The sequence below is a fragment of the Muscardinus avellanarius genome (genome assembly GCF_963383645.1).
Source record: "Muscardinus avellanarius genome assembly, chromosome: 9".
Lineage (NCBI taxonomy): Eukaryota > Metazoa > Chordata > Mammalia > Rodentia > Gliridae > Muscardinus > Muscardinus avellanarius.
In genome coordinates this window covers 17905961-17918470 of record NC_137795.1, presented here as the reverse complement: position 1 = coordinate 17918470, position 12510 = coordinate 17905961, and positions in this window count along the sequence as shown.

Here is a 12510-nt window from a genome sequence, read left to right as displayed (position 1 = left end):
TTTCCGAGCTTTTGTGTCTAGGGTAAACTAACACACCTACGAAGTTAAACTAAATGATATTGCACTGGTAACGCTATCTGCAATTCTAGTTCTAAACTTATTTGAAATCTTGCAATACACTGAAATTGAACAACTTTCACATATATATGACATGTAAAACACTTTTCCGAGCTTCTGCGCCTAGGTTAAACTTACGCATCTAAGAAGTTAAACTAAATGATATAGCAGTGCTAACAGTATCTGCAATCCCAATTCTAAACTTATGTGAAACTCTTGCAATACACTGAAATTGAACAACGTTCACATATATATGATATGTAAAGCACTTTTCTGAGCTACTGCACCCATGTTAAACTAAGGCATCTAAGAACTTAAACTAAATGATATAGAAGTGCTAATTCTATCTGCAATCCTAATTCTAAACTTATGTGAAACTCTTGCCATACATTGAAATTGAACAACTTTCACATATATATGACATGTAAAACAGTTTTCTGAACTTTTGCGACTAGTTTAAACTAACACATTGAAGAAGTTAAATTAAATGATATAGACTGGTAAAGCTATCTGCAATCCTAATTCTAAATTTATGTGAAGCTCTTGCAATACACTGAAATTGAACAACGTTCTCATATATATGACATGTAAAACACTTTTCTGAGCTTCTGCGCCTAGGTTAAACTAACGAATCTAAGAAGTTAAACTAAATGATATTGAACAGGTAACGCTATCTGCAATTCTAGTTCTAAACTTATTTGAAATCTTGCAATACACTGCAATTGAAAAACTTTCACATATATATGACATGTAAAACACTTTTCCGAGCTTCTGCGCCTAGGTTATACTAAACGCATCTAAGAAGTTTAAATGATATAGAAGTGTTAACGGTATCGTCAATCTTAATTCTAAACTCATGTGAAACTCTTGCAATACACTGAAATTGAACAACTTTCACATATATATGACATGTAAAACACTTTTCCGAGATTCTGTGCCTAGGTTAAACTGACGCATCTAAGAATTTAAACTAAATGATATTGAACTGGTAAGGCTATCGGCAATCCTAATTCTAAACTTATGTGAAACTCTTTCCATACACTGAAATTGAACAACTTTCACATATATATGACATGTAACACACTTTTCAAGCTTTTGTGCCTACGTTAAGCTAACGCATCTAAGAAGTTAAACTAAATGATATAGAACTGGTAACGCTGTCTGCAGTCCTAATTCTAAACTTATTTGAAACTCTTGCCATACACTGAAATTGAACAACTTTCACATATATATGACATGTAAAACAGTTTTCTGAACTTTTGCGACAAGTTTAAACTTATGCATCGAAGAAGTTAAACTAAATGATATATTCTGGTAAGGCTTTCTGTATCCTAATTCTAAACTTATGTGAAACTCTTGCAATACCCTGAAATTGAACAACGTTCACATATATGTGACATGTAAAACACTTTTCCGAGCTTCTGCGCCTATTTTAAACTAATGCATCTAAGAAGTTAAACTAAATGATATAGAAGTGCTAACGGTATCGTCAATCCTAATTCTAAACTTATGTGAAACTCTTGCAAAACACTGAAATTGAACAACTTTCACATATATATGACATGTAACACACTTTTCCGAGCTTTTGTGTCTAGGGTAAACTAACACACCTAAGAAGTTAAACTAAATGATATTGCACTGGTAACGCTATCTGCAATTCTAGTTCTAAACTTATTTGAAATCTTGCAATACACTGAAATTGAACAACTTTCACATATATATGACATGTAAAACACTTTTCCGAGCTTCTGCGCCTAGGTTAAACTTACGCATCTAAGAAGTTAAACTAAATGATATAGCAGTGCTAACAGTATCTGCAATCCCAATTCTAAACTTATGTGAAACTCTTGCAATACACTGAAATTGAACAACGTTCACATATATATGATATGTAAAGCACTTTTCTGAGCTACTGCACCCATGTTAAACTAAGGCATCTAAGAACTTAAACTACATGATATAGAAGTGCTAATTCTATCTGCAATCCTAATTCTAAACTTATGTGAAACTCTTGCCATACATTGAAATTGAACAACTTTCACATATATATGACATGTAAAACAGTTTTCTGAACTTTTGCGACTAGTTTAAACTAACACATTGAAGAAGTTAAATTAAATGATATAGACTGGTAAAGCTATCTGCAATCCTAATTCTAAATTTATGTGAAGCTCTTGCAATACACTGAAATTGAACAACGTTCTCATATATATGACATGTAACACACTTTTCCGAGCTTTTGTGTCTAGGGTAAACTAACACACCTACGAAGTTAAACTAAATGATATTGCACTGGTAACGCTATCTGCAATTCTAGTTCTAAACTTATTTGAAATCTTGCAATACACTGAAATTGAACAACTTTCACATATATATGACATGTAAAACACTTTTCCGAGCTTCTGCGCCTAGGTTAAACTTACGCATCTAAGAAGTTAAACTAAATGATATAGCAGTGCTAACAGTATCTGCAATCCCAATTCTAAACTTATGTGAAACTCTTGCAATACACTGAAATTGAACAACGTTCACATATATATGATATGTAAAGCACTTTTCTGAGCTACTGCACCCATGTTAAACTAAGGCATCTAAGAACTTAAACTAAATGATATAGAAGTGCTAATTCTATCTGCAATCCTAATTCTAAACTTATGTGAAACTCTTGCAATACACTGAAATTGAACTACATTCACATATATATGACATGTAAAACACTTTTCCGAGCTTCTGCGCCTATGTTAAAATAACGTATCGAAGAAGTTAAACTAAATGATATTGAACTGGTAAGGCTATCTGCAATCCTAATTCTAAACTTATGTGAAACTCTTGCAATACACTGAAATTGAACAACGTTCACATATATATAACATGCAAAACACTTTTCCGAGCTTCTGCGCCTAGGTTAAACTAACGCATCTAAGAAGTTAAAATAAATGATATAGAAGTGCTAACGGTATCTGCAATCCTAATTCTAAACTTATGTGAAACTCTTGCCATACATTGAAATTGAACAACTTTCACATATATATAACATGTAAAACAGTTTTCTGAACTTTTGCGACTAGTTTAAACGAACACATTGAAGAAGTTAAACTAAATGATATAGACTGGTAAAGCTATCTGCAATCCTAATTCTAAATTTATGTGAAGCTCTTGCAATACACTGAAATTGAACAACGTTCTCATATATATGACATGTAAAACACTTTTCCGAGCTTCTGCGCCTAGGTTAAACTAACGCATCTAAAAAGTTAAACTAAATGATATAGAAGTGCTAACGGTATCTGCAATCCTAATTATAAACTTATGTGAAACTCTTGCAATACACTGAAATTGAACTACGTTCATATATATGTCATGTAAAACACTTTTCCGAGCTTCTACGCCTAGGTTAAACTAACGCATCCTAGAAGTTAAACTAAATGATATAGAAGTGCTAACGGTATCTGCAATCGTAATTCTAAACTTATGTGAAACTCTTGCAATACACTGAAATTGAACTACGTTCACATATATATGACATGTAAAGCACTTTTCCGAGCTTCTGCGCCTATGTTAAACTAAGGCATCTAAGAACTTAAACTAAATGATATAGAAGTGCTAATGCTATCTGTAATCCTAATTCTAAACTTATGTGAAACTCTTGCAAAACACTGAAATTGAACAACTTTCACATATATATGACATGTAACACACTTTTCCGAGCTTTTGTGTCTAGGGTAAACTAACACACCTAAGAAGTTAAACTAAATGATATTGCACTGGTAACGCTATCTGCAATTCTAGTTCTAAACTTATTTGAAATCTTGCAATACACTGAAATTGAACAACTTTCACATATATATGACATGTAAAACACTTTTCCGAGCTTCTGCGCCTAGGTTAAACTTACGCATCTAAGAAGTTAAACTAAATGATATAGCAGTGCTAACAGTATCTGCAATCCCAATTCTAAACTTATGTGAAACTCTTGCAATACACTGAAATTGAACAACGTTCACATATATATGATATGTAAAGCACTTTTCTGAGCTACTGCACCCATGTTAAACTAAGGCATCTAAGAACTTAAACTAAATGATATAGAAGTGCTAATTCTATCTGCAATCCTAATTCTAAACTTATGTGAAACTCTTGCCATACATTGAAATTGAACAACTTTCACATATATATGACATGTAAAACAGTTTTCTGAACTTTTGCGACTAGTTTAAACTAACACATTGAAGAAGTTAAATTAAATGATATAGACTGGTAAAGCTATCTGCAATCCTAATTCTAAATTTATGTGAAGCTCTTGCAATACACTGAAATTGAACAACGTTCTCATATATATGACATGTAAAACACTTTTCTGAGCTTCTGCGCCTAGGTTAAACTAACGAATCTAAGAAGTTAAACTAAATGATATTGAACAGGTAACGCTATCTGCAATTCTAGTTCTAAACTTATTTGAAATCTTGCAATACACTGCAATTGAAAAACTTTCACATATATATGACATGTAAAACACTTTTCCGAGCTTCTGCGCCTAGGTTATACTAAACGCATCTAAGAAGTTTAAATGATATAGAAGTGTTAACGGTATCGTCAATCTTAATTCTAAACTCATGTGAAACTCTTGCAATACACTGAAATTGAACAACTTTCACATATATATGACATGTAAAACACTTTTCCGAGATTCTGTGCCTAGGTTAAACTGACGCATCTAAGAATTTAAACTAAATGATATTGAACTGGTAAGGCTATCGGCAATCCTAATTCTAAACTTATGTGAAACTCTTGCAATACACTGAAATTGAACAACTTTCACATATAAATGACATGTAAAGCACTCTTCTGAGCTTCTGCGCCTAGGTTAAACTAACGCATCTAAGAAGTTAAAATAAATGATATAGAACGGGTAACGCTATCTGCAAACCTAATTCTAAACTTATGTGAAACTCTTTCCATACACTGAAATTGAACAACTTTCACATATATATGACATGTAACACACTTTTCAAGCTTTTGTGCCTACGTTAAGCTAACGCATCTAAGAAGTTAAACTAAATGATATAGAACTGGTAACGCTGTCTGCAGTCCTAATTCTAAACTTATTTGAAACTCTTGCCATACACTGAAATTGAACAACTTTCACATATATATGACATGTAAAACAGTTTTCTGAACTTTTGCGACAAGTTTAAACTTATGCATCGAAGAAGTTAAACTAAATGATATATTCTGGTAAGGCTTTCTGTATCCTAATTCTAAACTTATGTGAAACTCTTGCAATACCCTGAAATTGAACAACGTTCACATATATGTGACATGTAAAACACTTTTCCGAGCTTCTGCGCCTATTTTAAACTAATGCATCTAAGAAGTTAAACTAAATGATATAGAAGTGCTAACGGTATCGTCAATCCTAATTCTAAACTTATGTGAAACTCTTGCAAAACACTGAAATTGAACAACTTTCACATATATATGACATGTAACACACTTTTCCGAGCTTTTGTGTCTAGGGTAAACTAACACACCTACGAAGTTAAACTAAATGATATTGCACTGGTAACGCTATCTGCAATTCTAGTTCTAAACTTATTTGAAATCTTGCAATACACTGAAATTGAACAACTTTCACATATATATGACATGTAAAACACTTTTCCGAGCTTCTGCGCCTAGGTTAAACTTACGCATCTAAGAAGTTAAACTAAATGATATAGCAGTGCTAACAGTATCTGCAATCCCAATTCTAAACTTATGTGAAACTCTTGCAATACACTGAAATTGAACAACGTTCACATATATATGATATGTAAAGCACTTTTCTGAGCTACTGCACCCATGTTAAACTAAGGCATCTAAGAACTTAAACTAAATGATATAGAAGTGCTAATTCTATCTGCAATCCTAATTCTAAACTTATGTGAAACTCTTGCCATACATTGAAATTGAACAACTTTCACATATATATGACATGTAAAACAGTTTTCTGAACTTTTGCGACTAGTTTAAACTAACACATTGAAGAAGTTAAATTAAATGATATAGACTGGTAAAGCTATCTGCAATCCTAATTCTAAATTTATGTGAAGCTCTTGCAATACACTGAAATTGAACAACGTTCTCATATATATGACATGTAACACACTTTTCCGAGCTTTTGTGTCTAGGGTAAACTAACACACCTACGAAGTTAAACTAAATGATATTGCACTGGTAACGCTATCTGCAATTCTAGTTCTAAACTTATTTGAAATCTTGCAATACACTGAAATTGAACAACTTTCACATATATATGACATGTAAAACACTTTTCCGAGCTTCTGCGCCTAGGTTAAACTTACGCATCTAAGAAGTTAAACTAAATGATATAGCAGTGCTAACAGTATCTGCAATCCCAATTCTAAACTTATGTGAAACTCTTGCAATACACTGAAATTGAACAACGTTCACATATATATGATATGTAAAGCACTTTTCTGAGCTACTGCACCCATGTTAAACTAAGGCATCTAAGAACTTAAACTAAATGATATAGAAGTGCTAATTCTATCTGCAATCCTAATTCTAAACTTATGTGAAACTCTTGCAATACACTGAAATTGAACTACATTCACATATATATGACATGTAAAACACTTTTCCGAGCTTCTGCGCCTATGTTAAAATAACGTATCGAAGAAGTTAAACTAAATGATATTGAACTGGTAAGGCTATCTGCAATCCTAATTCTAAACTTATGTGAAACTCTTGCAATACACTGAAATTGAACAACGTTCACATATATATAACATGCAAAACACTTTTCCGAGCTTCTGCGCCTAGGTTAAACTAACGCATCTAAGAAGTTAAAATAAATGATATAGAAGTGCTAACGGTATCTGCAATCCTAATTCTAAACTTATGTGAAACTCTTGCCATACATTGAAATTGAACAACTTTCACATATATATAACATGTAAAACAGTTTTCTGAACTTTTGCGACTAGTTTAAACGAACACATTGAAGAAGTTAAACTAAATGATATAGACTGGTAAAGCTATCTGCAATCCTAATTCTAAATTTATGTGAAGCTCTTGCAATACACTGAAATTGAACAACGTTCTCATATATATGACATGTAAAACACTTTTCTGAGCTTCTGCGCCTAGGTTAAACTAACGCATCTAAAAAGTTAAACTAAATGATATAGAAGTGCTAACGGTATCTGCAATCCTAATTATAAACTTATGTGAAACTCTTGCAATACACTGAAATTGAACTACGTTCATATATATGTCATGTAAAACACTTTTCCGAGCTTCTGCGCCTAGGTTAAACTAACGCATCCTAGAAGTTAAACTAAATGATATAGAAGTGCTAACGGTATCTGCAATCGTAATTCTAAACTTATGTGAAACTCTTGCAATACACTGAAATTGAACTACGTTCACATATATATGACATGTAAAGCACTTTTCCGAGCTTCTGCGCCTATGTTAAACTAAGGCATCTAAGAACTTAAACTAAATGATATAGAAGTGCTAATGCTATCTGTAATCCTAATTCTAAACTTATGTGAAACTCTTGCAAAACACTGAAATTGAACAACTTTCACATATATATGACATGTAACACACTTTTCCGAGCTTTTGTGTCTAGGGTAAACTAACACACCTAAGAAGTTAAACTAAATGATATTGCACTGGTAACGCTATCTGCAATTCTAGTTCTAAACTTATTTGAAATCTTGCAATACACTGAAATTGAACAACTTTCACATATATATGACATGTAAAACACTTTTCCGAGCTTCTGCGCCTAGGTTAAACTTACGCATCTAAGAAGTTAAACTAAATGATATAGCAGTGCTAACAGTATCTGCAATCCCAATTCTAAACTTATGTGAAACTCTTGCAATACACTGAAATTGAACAACGTTCACATATATATGATATGTAAAGCACTTTTCTGAGCTACTGCACCCATGTTAAACTAAGGCATCTAAGAACTTAAACTAAATGATATAGAAGTGCTAATTCTATCTGCAATCCTAATTCTAAACTTATGTGAAACTCTTGCCATACATTGAAATTGAACAACTTTCACATATATATGACATGTAAAACAGTTTTCTGAACTTTTGCGACTAGTTTAAACTAACACATCGAAGAAGTTAAACTAAATGATATAGACTGGTAAAGCTATCTGCAATCCTAATTCTAAATTTATGTGAAGCTCTTGCAATACACTGAAATTGAACAACGTTCTCATATATATGACATGTAAAACACTTTTCTGAGCTTCTGCGCCTAGGTTAAACTAACGAATCTAAGAAGTTAAACTAAATGATATTGAACAGGTAACGCTATCTGCAATTCTAGTTCTAAACTTATTTGAAATCTTGCAATACACTGCAATTGAAAAACTTTCACATATATATGACATGTAAAACACTTTTCCGAGCTTCTGCGCCTAGGTTATACTAAACGCATCTAAGAAGTTTAAATGATATAGAAGTGTTAACGGTATCGTCAATCTTAATTCTAAACTCATGTGAAACTCTTGCAATACACTGAAATTGAACAACTTTCACATATATATGACATGTAAAACACTTTTCCGAGATTCTGTGCCTAGGTTAAACTGACGCATCTAAGAATTTAAACTAAATGATATTGAACTGGTAAGGCTATCGGCAATCCTAATTCTAAACTTATGTGAAACTCTTGCAATACACTGAAATTGAACAACTTTCACATATAAATGACATGTAAAGCACTCTTCTGAGCTTCTGCGCCTAGGTTAAACTAACGCATCTAAGAAGTTAAAATAAATGATATAGAACGGGTAACGCTATCTGCAAACCTAATTCTAAACTTATGTGAAACTCTTTCCATACACTGAAATTGAACAACTTTCACATATATATGACATGTAACACACTTTTCAAGCTTTTGTGCCTACGTTAAGCTAACGCATCTAAGAAGTTAAACTAAATGATATAGAACTGGTAACGCTGTCTGCAGTCCTAATTCTAAACTTATTTGAAACTCTTGCCATACACTGAAATTGAACAACTTTCACATATATATGACATGTAAAACAGTTTTCTGAACTTTTGCGACAAGTTTAAACTTATGCATCGAAGAAGTTAAACTAAATGATATATTCTGGTAAGGCTTTCTGTATCCTAATTCTAAACTTATGTGAAACTCTTGCAATACCCTGAAATTGAACAACGTTCACATATATGTGACATGTAAAACACTTTTCCGAGCTTCTGCGCCTATTTTAAACTAATGCATCTAAGAAGTTAAACTAAATGATATAGAAGTGCTAACGGTATCGTCAATCCTAATTCTAAACTTATGTGAAACTCTTGCAAAACACTGAAATTGAACAACTTTCACATATATATGACATGTAACACACTTTTCCGAGCTTTTGTGTCTAGGGTAAACTAACACACCTAAGAAGTTAAACTAAATGATATTGCACTGGTAACGCTATCTGCAATTCTAGTTCTAAACTTATTTGAAATCTTGCAATACACTGAAATTGAACAACTTTCACATATATATGACATGTAAAACACTTTTCCGAGCTTCTGCGCCTAGGTTAAACTTACGCATCTAAGAAGTTAAACTAAATGATATAGCAGTGCTAACAGTATCTGCAATCCCAATTCTAAACTTATGTGAAACTCTTGCAATACACTGAAATTGAACAACGTTCACATATATATGATATGTAAAGCACTTTTCTGAGCTACTGCACCCATGTTAAACTAAGGCATCTAAGAACTTAAACTAAATGATATAGAAGTGCTAATTCTATCTGCAATCCTAATTCTAAACTTATGTGAAACTCTTGCCATACATTGAAATTGAACAACTTTCACATATATATGACATGTAAAACAGTTTTCTGAACTTTTGCGACTAGTTTAAACTAACACATTGAAGAAGTTAAATTAAATGATATAGACTTGGTAAAGCTATCTGCAATCCTAATTCTAAATTTATGTGAAGCTCTTGCAATACACTGAAATTGAACAACGTTCTCATATATATGACATGTAAAACACTTTTCTGAGCTTCTGCGCCTAGGTTAAACTAACGAATCTAAGAAGTTAAACTAAATGATATTGAACAGGTAACGCTATCTGCAATTCTAGTTCTAAACTTATTTGAAATCTTGCAATACACTGCAATTGAAAAACTTTCACATATATATGACATGTAAAACACTTTTCCGAGCTTCTGCGCCTAGGTTATACTAAACGCATCTAAGAAGTTTAAATGATATAGAAGTGTTAACGGTATCGTCAATCTTAATTCTAAACTCATGTGAAACTCTTGCAATACACTGAAATTGAACAACTTTCACATATATATGACATGTAAAACACTTTTCCGAGATTCTGTGCCTAGGTTAAACTGACGCATCTAAGAATTTAAACTAAATGATATTGAACTGGTAAGGCTATCGGCAATCCTAATTCTAAACTTATGTGAAACTCTTGCAATACACTGAAATTGAACAACTTTCACATATAAATGACATGTAAAGCACTCTTCTGAGCTTCTGCGCCTAGGTTAAACTAACGCATCTAAGAAGTTAAAATAAATGATATAGAACGGGTAACGCTATCTGCAAACCTAATTCTAAACTTATGTGAAACTCTTTCCATACACTGAAATTGAACAACTTTCACATATATATGACATGTAACACACTTTTCAAGCTTTTGTGCCTACGTTAAGCTAACGCATCTAAGAAGTTAAACTAAATGATATAGAACTGGTAACGCTGTCTGCAGTCCTAATTCTAAACTTATTTGAAACTCTTGCCATACACTGAAATTGAACAACTTTCACATATATATGACATGTAAAACAGTTTTCTGAACTTTTGCGACAAGTTTAAACTTATGCATCGAAGAAGTTAAACTAAATGATATATTCTGGTAAGGCTTTCTGTATCCTAATTCTAAACTTATGTGAAACTCTTGCAATACCCTGAAATTGAACAACGTTCACATATATGTGACATGTAAAACACTTTTCCGAGCTTCTGCGCCTATTTTAAACTAATGCATCTAAGAAGTTAAACTAAATGATATAGAAGTGCTAACGGTATCGTCAATCCTAATTCTAAACTTATGTGAAACTCTTGCAATACACTGAAATTGAACTACGTTCACATATATATGACATGTAAAGCACTTTTCCGAGCTTCTGCGCCTATGTTAAACTAAGGCATCTAAGAACTTAAACTAAATGATATAGAAGTGCTAATGCTATCTGTAATCCTAATTCTAAACTTATGTGAAACTCTTGCAAAACACTGAAATTGAACAACTTTCACATATATATGACATGTAACACACTTTTCCGAGCTTTTGTGTCTAGGGTAAACTAACACACCTACGAAGTTAAACTAAATGATATTGCACTGGTAACGCTATCTGCAATTCTAGTTCTAAACTTATTTGAAATCTTGCAATACACTGAAATTGAACAACTTTCACATATATATGACATGTAAAACACTTTTCCGAGCTTCTGCGCCTAGGTTAAACTTACGCATCTAAGAAGTTAAACTAAATGATATAGCAGTGCTAACAGTATCTGCAATCCCAATTCTAAACTTATGTGAAACTCTTGCAATACACTGAAATTGAACAACGTTCACATATATATGATATGTAAAGCACTTTTCTGAGCTACTGCACCCATGTTAAACTAACGCATCTAAGAACTTAAACTAAATGATATAGAAGTGCTAATTCTATCTGCAATCCTAATTCTAAACTTATGTGAAACTCTTGCAATACACTGAAATTGAACTACATTCACATATATATGACATGTAAAACACTTTTCCGAGCTTCTGCGCCTATGTTAAAATAACGTATCGAAGAAGTTAAACTAAATGATATTGAACTGGTAAGGCTATCTGCAATCCTAATTCTAAACTTATGTGAAACTCTTGCAATACACTGAAATTGAACAACGTTCACATATATATAACATGCAAAACACTTTTCCGAGCTTCTGCGCCTAGGTTAAACTAACGCATCTAAGAAGTTAAAATAAATGATATAGAAGTGCTAACGGTATCTGCAATCCTAATTCTAAACTTATGTGAAACTCTTGCCATACATTGAAATTGAACAACTTTCACATATATATGACATGTAAAACAGTTTTCTGAACTTTTGCGACTAGTTTAAACGAACACATTGAAGAAGTTAAACTAAATGATATAGACTGGTAAAGCTATCTGCAATCCTAATTCTAAATTTATGTGAAGCTCTTGCAATACACTGAAATTGAACAACGTTCTCATATATATGACATGTAAAACACTTTTCTGAGCTTCTGCGCCTAGGTTAAACTAACGAATCTAAGAAGTTAAACTAAATGATATTGAACAGGTAACGCTATCTGCAATTCTAGTTCTAA